The 15,000-nt window shown below is 37.6% G+C and overlaps 1 protein-coding gene across 9 annotated transcripts in view; it reads left to right on the forward strand.

The window, feature by feature from the left end:
- The window catches only part of nfixa (nuclear factor I/Xa), a 127,360-nt gene that overhangs the window by 30,056 nt on the left and 82,304 nt on the right, over positions 1-15,000 (forward strand). The gene's annotated exons all lie outside the window — the stretch shown is intronic.

Below are 15,000 nucleotides of genomic sequence, written 5' to 3' on the forward strand. Positions count from 1 at the left end.
GTTTTTCTTGCATTTTTATGCGATATGTCAGGAATAGTATCTTAAAAAACAGAAACTTTACCTCAGGAGCTTTGGTAATGGGAACATACAAGCTAGTACAAATGCACTTTTAGCTGATTGTAGCATCTGCATAATTTTTTATTCCTTTTTATGCTTAATGAAAATTTTTTATTTTATTTTTCTTGAATCAAGAACGATTACCCTGTAAACTTCATTTAAAAAAAGTGAATTTAGGAACTTTTGAGCTAATGGATAGATACAAGCTAGTAGAAATGCTAACCTGTTTGCTTTTGTGATAGAAACATCACAATTTTATTTCACAAAGAATTTTTTTTCTTTTCTTTTTATGCTTAATGTAAAAAAAATAGTAGTTGTTTGCGTAGCTGATTGAAGCTAAATAAGTGTCTATTTTTCACAAATGAATTATTTTTCCCTTTTTATGAAAACTGTAAAATAATATCTTGTATCAAAGAATATTATCCTGTCAACTTTAATCATTAAATTTACCTCAGGAACTTCTGAGGCAATGGATACATACAAACTAGTACAAATGCTAGCTTGTTAGCTCAGCTGCTTGAAGCTAAATATGTGTCTTTATATTTCACAAATAATTTATTTTTTCCTTTTTATAATAAATGTAAAATAAATATTGATTTGTAACAAGGAATATTATCTTGAGAAATTCAGTCAGAAAATTCCCCCTCGGGAAATTCTGAGGTAAATTATACTAAAGTTTTGTTTCTTAAGCTAACCTTTTGTTAGCTAGCCATAAAAAATACTACAAGTGTTAATTCGATGACTTTTGCTTAATCGTTTGAAAATAAAATGCAGTGCTACTCTGATATAAACACGCTAGCTAGCAAACAAATAGGTGGTATTTCTCTTATAGTAAGAACATAAAAAGGCACAGAGACAGAGGATGAAATTATCAACATTATCAACATTTTCCCTCGGATATGTAGTTAAACTGCTAAGCAAAAACTTGAAGTAAAATGATGCTTTTATCACACTGAGCTTCGAAAGCAAAACGAGCCTCTGTGGAATTTGTCACACTCAGAAACATCAACTTGACATGATCATTTGTGAACTCTGAGAGCTGTCAGAAAAATGTCAATGTTACACAAGAGAGCTGCTCATATGGAATCTTCTCGTACACACAGTGGATACACATTTGGTTTCTGTCTGAATGCATTGTTTTCCACATTCCACACTCCTGAAATGATTCTAGCAGGCAGTATGTCTATATAGAACTGCATGGATGTGATTATAGCTCGGTGGCGGCATGCCAGAAGTCGTGCTTCATTCCCCAACTAAGTGTGTTTAGGTATGTGTGTGTATGTGAGTATGTGTGTGTCCAGCCACACTTCTGCGTTATGTGTGTTTAGACTGCCTTTCACGGAGGTGGTGAAATCCAGACACTAACCTGAAGGCAAAGTGCCGTTAGCATGTGGAACCTTGCCAGCTCCTTGCTCAAGTCGCTACTACTGGAAACCCGGTGGGACAAAATTTAAAAGGATGTGTGAAGCAAAGTGACGTGACTGGCACTTTTCCGTTGGTTTTTATTGTCCGCATCATAGGATGTGTTCTCCTGACAGATCGGTGGAGCTGAGAACTTTGAAAACTAGGCCAGTTGGGAGAAGGTCAAGGCTAGTTGGAACCTGTCTAATTTGCATAGCTGTTATCCTCGAAAGAAAACCGGTTTTAATTGAACAGGGAAAGGAATCAAAGGAATCCGGTGAACTCTTCAAGTAGCACATGCCCTTGTTAACCAGTCGCTGGTATCTGACATCATCAGCCTGGCTCATACTTCTTTTCCCGCTCAGGTTGAATAAAACCTCCCTCAAGACGCACAAGTTTTAAACAGGACGTTTTCGCTGTAGCTTTGCTTCATGTTTATTTGAAGGCATTCAAACTGTCATCATGTTTGGGTGGAGTTGACCCTTAGGGTGCTTTTGCACTTGTTTCTCAACTGCCATTACACGTAATCCTATTCAAAGTCTGTAGATATCTGGCAGCACTCGCTCTTGAACTCCTCTGAAAGTTTTTAGAAAATGTTTCCTGGCCAATAAGATGCCAGAGAGAAAAACAAACATTCAGAAAACAACTATTATGCTGGTCTTAATATCACCGTCTTGTCAATATTTCAGCTATGAATACAGATGGTTCGACTTATGACTTTTCTATCTTACGACGACGAGAGCGATTCAACTTTTTAAAGTTTTTTAAGTTACGATGGGGTAATGGGTGCGCATCTCCATCGTAAGTTGGGGAAAACCTTTTGTTGCTTGCTGTTTTCGGGAACATGCACTGGTACTCAGGAAGACCGGAAGTGCTAGCTCAGCTTCTAAAACAAAAGTCTATTAGTTCTCCATTAGAAGTCTATTAGAATCGCAGCACTGTCACGCTACACCTGTTGGGCCCCTGAGCGAGGCCCTTAATCCTCAACTAGTCAGTTGAATGGGGAAGATAATTCTAGGTTGGATAATTTTGTCTGCCAAATGGCGTAAATTACCTCAGCTAGGTTTATCTAATCAAATCTTTTTTTCTGAACATCACACGTTTATTTTATTTTTTTGTACATCTACAATAAGTAGCCTAAATGGATGCAAACATAATAATGTAATCCAGCAAGCACACCCTAATGAACATCAAACGAGAAATTGCTCACACCCCATGCTGCTGTTTACGAAAATAATACTAGCAGTAATTCGCCTAAGATCCACTTATAGTGAGCCACACTGTAAACGATTCTTAGGCTTGTGGCCAGATAGGTGCACAATAAGTATCAGACACACAGCGAGCCATGGGCAGAGGCTTATGTCTGTGTATTCTGCATGTGCTAAACAATGCCAAACAAGAACACACCGCCGTATTATGTTTCTCCTGGTGTATTTGTACATGTAACTGATATAAATGAATAGGTCGAAGGCGTTATGTTGGTTTAAAAAAAAAAAAAAGGAGGAAGAAGAAAGAAACCTAGGACTTGACTTTGGCTTGTAGACTTGGGACATGATATTTAATACATGAGACTCGTTTGATACTTCAGGCTAAAAGACTTGGACTTGCTTATACTTGCACAATGATGACACCTTTGCAGTAAATTTTGCGCCGAATCGTGACTCATTTTAATACTCTGTTTCAACGTACTGTACGACGATTGAAGTGCAGCTTTAATTTAATCAGCATAAACGTACTTTCAGTAATTCGTCTTCAAACGTAACTGTCACATTAAGGTAAGGATCAAGGTGCATTCGAAGTGCATACCGTGAAGTGATGGTTCTTCTCTGGGCAATATGTGCATACTTGTTATTACCTGAGGGCAATTTCGCATAGCCAGTTCACCCAACAGCTCGTTTTCAGGAGGAAACCAGAGAACCTGGAGAACCTGAGGACCTGGCAGAAACATATGTGGATACAGGGGAGTTTCTGCAGGTTTTCCTCCAAATTCTCCAGTTTCTTTTACTCCCCAGAAGCATTCCTGTAGATGAATTGTTGACTCTAAATTGGATCCTTGGTTCGAATGTGTGTTTGTGTGCAGCGTTTTGAGATGGACTGGCCTTGCTTTACAATTCTCACACCCAGTAATCCTGGGATCCGGTCCGGAATTCACAGTAACCCTGAGTACGATAAAGACGAATGAATGAATGGTTGTGTGTTGGGTTTTATACCCAGCAAGCTCATGATGCCGGGATGAACAAACTGCTGTTTTTGTATGTAATAGTGTTTAATGGACTTGTCATTGCTGCTTCCCCGAAGAGTTAGTGCTGAAGAATTTTGGCAAAGCCAGAGGAATTATTTGGAATTACACTCTACGCCCCAGCAACATAGATCGTTCCAAGAAGAAGTAGCCAAGGGAGTGTAACGCGGCGCTAGGACACGGAGACGTTAGCGTGTTGAAGACCGGGGATTGCTAGCTAATGCGTAGCTGTGCAAGCGTATCATCTTTTCCCTGAAGGCCTTTTTGCTTTCTTTCTTAAATCCAGCCCACATTTACTGATCGCAATTAGCTCTCCGGTTGATCCACCAATTCTAATGTCCAACGACGTGGCATGTTACAGTTAGCTACTTACTAGCCATTTGGCTGGACTGTTTTTCCCCATTATTATGTCTGGAAGCGTACACTCCGGCCCGTAACCATTATACGCACATATTCGGTTTCTTAGCAGGAAGTGAAGGAATGCTAACCAGATTACACTGCTTAGGGCTGTTATGGGTTGCCAAGTCCTATAGGGAGAATATCGAGTAGATTTAAATTTACCGTACCCTCACCAGTTTTCTTTGAAATCATCACAAGATTTCCAGATTCCTCTATTGTATTCAAACCTCTAACCTTCTATCCTGCTTACAGATAGATAGATAGATAGATAGATAGATAGATAGATAGATAGATAGATAGATAGATAGATAGATAGATAGATAGATAGATAGATAGATAGAATGTGTATCTGTGGTTATCTGTGTTACTATATATATAAAAGTGTGTGTGTGTTTATGTTCAGGATAGAGTAATTTCCTCTATATAAAAAGCTCTCTTTCCGCTTTCCCTCTGGAATGCATCCGTCACCAAGAACCATTAGTCGAATTTTCGCACTTAGGCGCGTGTTCAAGCATATGCGCCATTAGCAGATATTTTGGGTTCCTACCAAGAAGTAATAGAGGATCCTTTTATACCGAACAGCCAGACCTGTGATTAGACGCTTTAATCAGTACAGTTACAGTGGACACGGGGCGATTACTGACACAAATCCACTTTAAAAGTGACTGAAATGTTTTTGTCAGTGCACAGAGGACTGGAGTGAGAGAGAGAGAGAGAGAGAGAGAGAGAGAGAGAGAGAGATGACACACATGCAGAAAGTCTGGCAGTAAAGCGTTCACTTTCACATTCACAGCCATTCGTCTGGCAGAGTTTAATCCAGAGTGACTTCCAGGAGAGGCCGAGTCCAGACTCAGCACAGAGCTGAGCAAGAAGCTGCGAAAGATCCTGTAGTGCAGCGACTTCCAGTTTCCACCAAATACACAGAAACTGTGTGTGTGTGTGTGAGAGGGGAGCACCTACTGAAATATTACTTAGATGTGTTATACCCCTCTCTTTAATTACTGTATTTCTTAAACTTTTATAAAAAATTTTGTATGCTTGGTGTTTTTGTTTGTTTATGTATTTATTGATTTTTTTCTTCTTTTCTGCCTCTTTCTTTCTTTCTTTCTTTCTTTCTTTCTTTCTTTCTTTCTTTCTTTCTTTCTTTCTTTCTTTCTTTCTTTCTTTCTTTCTTTCTTTCTTTCTTTCTTGTTGTTCTCAATCTCCATTTTTTACATGTTGGCTTGTTTCTTTTTTTCTTTTCTTCTCTAAAGTATTTGTTTGTTTATTTATTTGTTTATCGGAGGCTGTAGATGCTTTTGCCATTCTAGGAACCCGACCTGAACACCTCTATACTAATTCACACACACACACACACACACACACACACACACACACACACACACACACACACACACACACACACACACACACACACACACACACACACACACACATACTAAACTGTATGAATGGGGTAATGAAGCTGTACTTTTAAAACACAGCACATTTAAACTGAATCTCTTGAGCTCTTTGTAAAGCCCAGTTTCCTCTCTGCTTCCAGCACAAACTCCTGCGCTCCAGATTCTGACGCCTTTTTATTGCGATTGTGGGGAAAAAAAAGCTGTAAAGAATGAAGAAGGAGACGATGCAGCCAGGGCTGCTCAGTGGTTAAGGAGCAACCACAGAATTGACCTTTGACCCTTATATAAACCTACATATATTTACATTTTTATGAGTTGGGACAAACTCAAAATAGTTCTGAAGCTATGATATGCCATGTCGCTGGAAGAGAGGTGTGTGTGTGTGTGTGTGTGTGTGTGTGTGTGTGTGTGTGTGTGTGTGTGTGTGTGTGAGAGAGAGAGAGTTTGTGTGTGTTTGTGTGTGAGTTTGTGTGTGTGATTGTGAGTGTGTTTGAGTGTGTCTGTGTGTGTGATTGTTGTTCCAGGTGTTTCTTACCCTCTCCAGTTCTTCTGCTTGCAATCTAGTTGAATTCGTCGCTTTTGTGACTGAGGCGTTTTCATTTCCGACGCACAGCTTTCGCCCTTTTGTCTTTTACAAATTGATGGGAGCGTTCTTCCTTACTGGGCTGTCTCTCTATTTCTTTCTCTCACACACACACACACACACACACACACACACACACACACACACACACACACACACACACACACACACACACACATTCTCTCTCTTCATTCGTATTCTCTGACATAAAGCCAAGCAAGCTTGTGACGTGGTAGCATCTTGAAGCACCAGAAAGCTGTGGAGAGCAGTCTATTCTCACTCTGAGTGTGTGTGTGTGTGTGTGTGTGTGTGTGTGTGTGTGTGTGTGTGTGTGTGTGTGTGTGTGTGTGAGTGAGTGTATACAGTGGTAGATGATGTACACTAACCATGTACTTTAGTAAAGGAAACGCTCTGTAAAATATGCTCGGTAATATATGACTCCAGTAAAAGTAAACCTGTCCCTTTAAACTTTCACTTGAGTAAAAGTACAAAGGTTTTTGCCTTCAGATGTACTTAAGTACAAAGTATTAATTTATTACAACTATAATGTTCCTATTAACATTTTTACTACATTATCATATTTTATAAATTTTATTGCTTAATCAACTCAGTTAATGTGAAAATACTCTTATTATGAAATTATTCCTAACACACTGATTTATTAATAGAATGATATTATTGAGTCAAACACTGATTGATATCTATTACAATATAATCATGAGCACAAAACCTTTCCAACTACTTAAAAAAATCACGCAGTCTGGAGTTTCTTCATCATTTATTCCTCTCTAAATGTTCTGCTTGCTGTTGAACTGATGCTGAACTGTATGTTGGTGATCAGTAGATACACCAAGCGCCAATCAGAACACGTTTAAAACCGAGGGTGCGCTCGAACTCGATTGGTGGATTGTTGCGTGTTTGACCTGTTAAGTTTTTATCGTGAATAAAAAGACTGATTTCACAAAATGTAGTTGAGTAAAAAATGCTTGTTTGTGTTCAGCTGAAATCTTATGCGAGTCGTTTTAGTATGGGGGTGGGGGGCTGGGTGTATGATAGGGGTTTTTTAAGGCTTTTGTAGCTTTAAAAGTAAAAAAAAAAAACTCCAAGACATTTTAGGTTACTATCAGTGAACATTAACCACGTGAGCACAAATACACATCAAATCCTTTTTACATACCCGAATGTGAAAGCGCATGATGAAGCCAGTGCCTCTGATTGCACAGTGGCTACAAGAAGAAAACCACTTGACAGTGTAAAACATGACAAGGAAACATCCAAATACATGTAGGGTCTCAATTACAGAGGACCACGTAAGACAGACCAAATCGAACTACAACGTTTTCAGCGAGAAAACTGCTTCCATTAAACTCGTAAAAATACGAAAGAAAAAAGAAAAGTATGACGCCAATGAAAGAGCTGAAAGAGGGCCAAAAAAAAGGACAAAATGGCTTCTGAACATCGACCGAACCGTGCCACGATTGTGGCGTGTCCTAAATTCTCCAATAACAGCTCAGACTTTGCAGCATGTCAGCACTTTCATACTCTTTTCCACTCTCCTTTTAAACGGTGCCATTACTTTTATCCAAATTGAAGGGCTAGGGTTAGTTCATACCATTCATAGTATTTTTTTGCTTTTTTTTGCACAAAAGGTTTCATTTTATATTGATATTTATATGATGTCATGTCATTATGATGTCAAGGTGCTTTATACTTGTCACATGTAGGAAGCTGGGATCAGAGCACAGGGTCAGCCATGATACAGCAGACTCCCAGAGCACACAAGGGCCTTGCTCAAGGGGCCCCAAGAGTGGCAGGCGATTAATAACCCCTAGCCTATGATCTTTATGACCTCCTCCAGACCAAAGATCCCCCAATAGATCCAAATCCACACCATGATACACATATATATTGTGAAATTTTAGCACCAGAGAGATGATTATTGAATTATTGGGCGGTTAAAAGCTTCATATGTTTTAAAACTAAGCGATTTGGTAGCTTTCATTACATTTAAATTGACATTTAAATAAAACAAAATCTTGTCCAGAGTGGTGCTTTGAAGACTGTATCAATAAATACATCAATAATGCTTCACTGGGATTCAAACTTAGGATACCATCAGCTTAAATCTCTGTTAGGAGGATTTCTTTTGCATAAATAAATACATACATACATTGGAAGGTCACAAGTTTGAATCCCATCATCACCAAACTGCCATTGCTGAGGGCTTGAGCCTTAAGTCTCTATGTATAAGGGCATCTGCCAAATGCCATAAATGCAAATGTCTCATGGGGAGGTGGTAGTTTAGTGGTTGAGGCATTGACTCAGAAGGTCATGAGTTCAAATCCCAGCCACACTAAGCTGCCACTCATAGGCCGCTTAGCAAGTCCCTTACCCTTCAACTGCTCCGTTGTATGAATGAGATAAATGTATGTTGCTCTGCCAAATGCCATTAATGTAAATGTGAATGATTGAAGATTGGCAGTGACTCAGATGTTCAGACATCTACAGGAAGTTCATTGCAGTGCAGTGTGAGGAGCGATAGAGCTTTGAATTCTCTGAGGTAAAAACAACACAATTCACGTGGACCTCCAAGATACGACCAATCAGAACAAGAAAAGTCCATTTGTCCAGTCCAGGACAATCACAGTTCATTCGGTTATGATGTTGAGTTCTAGTTGGAAGGTTTCGAGTTCAAATCCAAGCACCACCAAGCTGCCACTGCTATGCCTTTAAACTCGGCCCTTACCCTTCAGCTGCTCAGTTATAATTAACTCTGCATACGGATGTCAGCCAAATGCCGTAAATTTTAGTGTGTGTGGCTTTGGAACCGAAAGAAAGCAAGATTTTTACGTCCGTAACGTAATAACGCCTGGAGACTTCCACCAAAAACACTAAGCGCACCTTTTAGTGTGGAATCTTCTGGCTGCTAATCCAGACACTCAGCCTCACCTAACCTCGTTCTCATGGTGTCTTCCTGCTCCTCACTCACTCCTTTAAGTATAAACACTCACACTCACTCACACTCACTTTGTTATTAAGCCTGTTCTTTCTCTTGCCTTTCCACTATATATGTGTGGGAGTGTGGGTCTGTATCTGTCTGTCTGTGTGTGTGTGTGTGTGTGTGTGTGTGTGTGTGTGTGTGTGTGTGTGTGTGTGTGTGTGTGTGTGTGTATACTTACGTGTAGCTTGCGGTAATTCACTTTTACAGTCCTATTATTAAAACCCGGCCACATGGTGTGATCCTGTGTGTGTGTGTGTGTGTGTGTGTGTGTGTGTGTGTGTGTGTGTGTGTGTGTGTGTGTGTGTGTGTTTGTCGGATTGTTATCAGTGTGATCTTTGTACCGAAAACGCCTGTTAAGTACACAAAGTGAATTCGTCTGTTTCGTGAATGGATTGTCTTTTTGGCATTTGTGAATGGATGCGGAGGCCTTGTGCTGATCGTGTGTGTGTGTGTGTGTGTGTGTGTGTGTGTGTGTGTGTGTGTGTGAAAACTTTGTAATTTTAATTTTATAAATTCCTTCTTGTTTAAAAAATCTTGACTGTAATAGCTCCCATAATTCCAGACTCTCTGTGTATGAGCTTTGGATGTTGCAGGTTTGAAGGGGCGGGGCTTAGGAGGAACGATAAACCGAATTGGGGCAGGAATGTTACTTGCTAGCTGATTCGCTTCCATTCACTTCGCATCAGCGCGAAACTAAAGAAGCCCAACATCGGACCGGGTGTCGATTTATTATTTTTGTCCTTTACTAAGAAAAAAAAGGTGCATTTTCTTTACTTTTTTATAAAACATAAATGCCACATGTATGCCACATGAAAATGTTATTACACTGTAGGAATGTTAAATAGCATCTGACAGTATGGGATGAATGTGAAGAAGAGAGAGAAAGAAGGAAAGTGGTGAGGGAGAGGAATAGAGGAGGAGGGGTAGAGAGGGAAAAGGAAGCTTGTGCTTGATTTGCATAAAGTACGGGGCACGGTGCCCACTGGAGGAGAAGGGTTGGCACTCGGCCCTGCAGACTTGCACAGGAGGAAGAAAATAATGAAAGAAAGACAACAAGAGAGTGAGAGAAAGAAAGAAAAAGAGAGAGTATGTATGAGAGCGACAATCAAGAACGAGGTTGACGGAGAAGGAGGGGCCGAAATGGGCGGGAAAGTCATAGAAAAGTGAAAAGAAGGAGAAAGTGGCAAGTGTGCTTCATAAGAGTATGTTGTTTTTTTTCAGAAGGGGGTTTTATTAGTTCCTCAGCAGCAAAGCTGGAAAGGTGGTACGGCTCGGACACGTCACGCTGTTAGTTTTCCTGTACCTCATTTTATTGGCTGGTCTTTGAGTTGATGAGTTCACTTCATTAGGCTGTGTGTGGTGCCCGGCTGCTGCTTTCACCATTTCAGCGCCAGTGCCAGGGTGCCTCCTGAACCTCCAGTGACCGGCTTCCAGGATCTAGGCCTCATTCTGTGTCTGTCTTGGCAGTTCAAATTCAGCTTTAGCGGCTGTGATTTGAAATGGTCCCAATACAAATTTTGGTGGACAAAATGCACTTTTCCATGAAACACTGTAAATCCTGTGGACCCCTAAATTTTTTATTTTAGGCGTGTTTGTTTTATGTGTACAATATTATTTATATAGATTAGATTACATTAGATTACATTAGATTACATTAGATTCAACTTTGTCTTTGCACATGTTGTGGTACAAGGCAACGAAATGCAGTTAGCATCTAAACAGTAGCGGTGTAAAATATTTACATATGGAACACGTTGGTAAGGCTGATATTTGATAGATGTAAATAAATAATGGCAGATGAATGAATAATATGAAAGGAATAATATGAATATAAATAAACAGTACAAGGAAAGGGGGTTATATCAAAACAAGTACAATGGTCATGGATAGTGCAGTGAAGACGATATTGTATACTGTGTTTATGAAAAGTGAAATACATTCATATTCTTGTGTTTGATTTCGTGTTTGATTTCTATATTCAATAAGTATAATAGCTGTAATAATAAGGAGTTTCCATTGATTTTAACCGTTGTAACAATAAAGGGCGTGCTAAATACGTGTTAAAAATCATCAGCCCAAAAGGACCTTATCGTAGCGGACTCGTGTGGACCGCACGCAAGTGTGAGTGTGTGGTTAAACGTGAGGGTCTAGCAAATTAAACAAGATAATAATAAACAACTTGAAGCTACAATTAGATACAAATTCTATATTGTTTGTAAAATCTTTACTGTAATAGTTTCCAGAATTTTATTTTTTCTGTGTATTTGCATAATAATTACGAGTTTTAGTGGATCCACTAAAATCCACTAAAACTCGTCATTATTATGCTGCAAATACATAATACCATGTATTTTTTATATTATATATATATATATATATATAAAAACACAAAAAACACCTTCTGGCTATGTTTCACTGAAAACAAAAAAAAGAATAATCAATAATCTAATAAGCCTAATTGATCATATGTATGTATGTATGTATGTATCTATTTATATATAGGTATATATAGGTGTGTGTGTGTGTGTGTGTGTGTGTGTGTGTGTGTGTGTGTGTGTGTGTGTTTGTGTGTGTGTGTGTAGATAGATAGATAGATAGATAGATAGATAGATAGATAGATAGATAGATAGATAGATAGATAGATAGATAGATAGATAGATAGATAGATAGATACTTGTGTGCTTGTGTGACTGGCCTGAGCTAAAGCAATTAACCTTTCTTTTACAAGTATATATATATATATATATATATATATATATATATATATATATAAAAAAGATTATAAAGATTATAAAATATAATTAATAATTAACAGATAAATTATATAACTTAAATGACACCTAAAGCTCTACACTCCACCCTCTTTAGATGACACTTTTGATAATGTAGCCTAAAATATTAATTACTGGCTGATCATGACGGCTAACATGAAGTCTAATTAACCTTGTGTGTGTGTGTGTGTGTGTGTGTGTGTGTGTGTGTGTGTGTGTGTTGTGTAAATATGATCAGGATCATCAGTTCTAATGAATAGAAGAATATCCTTTATTTGTCATAAATACATTACAGCACAGTAATATTCTGTTTTTGATCAGAAGTTGGGGTCAGAGTACAGGGTCAGCGATTGTACGGTGCCCCTGGAGCACAGAGTGGCAGCCTGGTATTACCAGAGATTCAACCCCCAACCTTCCCATCAGTAATTCAGTTATCCTTATTTATTATTATTCATAATTATTAATGAATGTATGCAGTGTTTAATTAAAGTAGAAAATGCATTAGTTTGTATTAGCTTTGTTTTAAAAATGTAATAACCAAATGCAAAAAAATAAATAATATTTTTTTTGGAAAACCATGGAAAAAAAAGGGGGGATAAAACTCAGGAGAAAAAAATGCTGGGTTTCATTTTTAGGTCACTGTTTTATATATAACGAATAAAATTATAAATAAAAATATTTATTTTTATATAAAAAAAATAATGCAAATATAAAAATAAAAATAGTATTACATACAAATAAGATGTATTTACATAATATTAATATTCATTAAAATAAATCCAATTATGCATTTAAAGAGAAATAAAAATACGAACTGCGCATGTGCATCATTTTTATTTCGGATTGCACCAATCCGAGTGTTATTGATTGTTATTGATTTCAGTATTGTTGACCCGACATTTTGTTCATTTCTTTTTTTTTAATTGAACAGCTACTTAAATCGGGTCAAAGAGAATAGTATTAAACCTAATGAATGGTTTATTATTTTCTCGGGTGGATAAAGATGACAGATGAACCACTTCAGGCTTGTTTATTGCCATACGTCCTTTTTACGGGAGCAAGCTGTCGACTATATATAAATATATATGTATTTTTCATGTCGTTTTTTATTTAATTAAAAAAAGGCTGTGGAGAAGTGTTTATGCATCAATCTGTTAGAAATATAGGCTCAATAAATAATTGCAAATAGTGTCTTATGGCTGTGATATTTTAATAGCTTTAAAAATCTTTTTTATTATTATTTCTTTTATTTGCAATTATTTTATTGCCTTTGGATGAAAAATAATCTTTGGGAAAAACATTTAATATAGGTAAATATAAACTTAGTGTTCTTGCGTGTGTGTGTGTGTGTGTGTGTGTGTGTGTGTGTGTGTGTGTGTGTGTGTGTGTGTGTGTGTGTGTGTGTGTGTGTGTAAAAAAAAGACACGTTTTATTAATGTTTTATTTAAAATAGCCCTATAATAATAAATGGACAGCTGAGCACGTGCGCTGCGGTGGACTTGGGTGAGCGCGTTCTCGCGCAGTTCGGCTCGCGCTCCTTCCCTAAGCAGCGTTAACACATTTTTTGGGAGTGAAACGAAAAGAAAAACAAAAAATAAACGAAAGAAATTTGTTTTCTTTTCAGCCAACAAGGCCGAAGACGTGTTTATTTTGCTTGTTTTTGTCAATCATACAGAGGCTTTTAGATTGTGTAACGAAAAATATTGGCGGTGTTTTTTTTTTATTTTGTTTTGTTTTGTGTAAAGAAGGATATAAAAGTTTAAACCAGACTTTTAGGCCTGATTTGATATTAATTTTTAATAAATACATTATTTTAGAACGGTTTTAATGGTGCCCACATTCCCATGTCCTTCTACAGCTACTGTACCGTTACCCGACCGTTACTTTATACATTCAAACAAGTAACGGTTTAAATATTCATCAATATTAGTGATAATTAGTGATAATTAGTGATAATTAGTAAACACTAGTAATTATAGAGAGGTTTATAAAGGATGTAAAATGTCTCGAAAGTTCGATCTATACATTTTTACCTCACAAGACACCTGAAAGAAACCTGAAAAGACCCCCAAAAATGCACATTCTTAATGGGAGAAATATGAACTTAAATAAGATTTTTTTGTTTTCACTCATTATTTATGACTAGAGAACGATGAATATTCATCCTCTGGCCAAACTCAATCTAAGAGCCCAAGAAGGTCTGTTGGAAATATTCTTTTGAGCACCATGATCACTTATTACTTTCATAACATGACATATGCTGCAATTTGCTTTGAATTCGATGAAGTAAATATTATTTTCTGACAGAAGAGCACTAAATAAGTGACATTTCCGTTGTTAAAATGCAGAATGTGAGCAGTAAAAGTAAAAACGTATTTGCTCAAATGACTCAGTAAAAAATGTGTAGCAGTGAATAGAGTGAAAAACCCTGGTTTTATGTACTTTATCGTAAGAGAACATACACAACATATATACACACACACACACACACACACACACACACACACACACACACACACACACACACACACTGAACAATATTTTTCATACTGACTATTTTTAATTCCGTATTGTATTTAGTCCCTCTAATGCTCTAAAGAAGGCAACTGTGTGTGTGTGTGTGTGTGTGTGTGTGTGTGTGTGTGTGTGTGTGTGTGTGTGTATATATGTTGTGTATGTTCTCTTACGATAAAGTACATAAAGTACTTTGTGATAAAGTACATAAAGTACTTTATACTCTATAAATTACGTAATGCATAAAAATTATTATCTCTGCAATTATTGAAATATTCAACACACACACACACACACACACACACACACACACACACACACACACACACACACACACACACACACACACACACACACTGAAGAATATTATTCATACTGACTATTTTTAATTCAGTATTGTATTTGGTCCCTCTAATGTGTGTGTGTGTGTGTGTGTGTGTGTGTGTGTGTGTGTGTGTGTGTGTGTGTGTGTGTGTGTGTGTTTGTTGTGTATGTTCTCTTACCATAAAGTACTTTATACACTATAAATTACGTAATGCATAAGAATTATCATCTCTGCAATTATTGAAATATTAAACACACACACACACACACACACACACACACACACACACACACACACACACACACAC

The sequence above is a fragment of the Silurus aristotelis genome (assembly GCF_946808225.1).
Source record: "Silurus aristotelis genome assembly, chromosome: 20".
In the NCBI taxonomy this organism is placed as follows: domain Eukaryota; kingdom Metazoa; phylum Chordata; class Actinopteri; order Siluriformes; family Siluridae; genus Silurus; species Silurus aristotelis.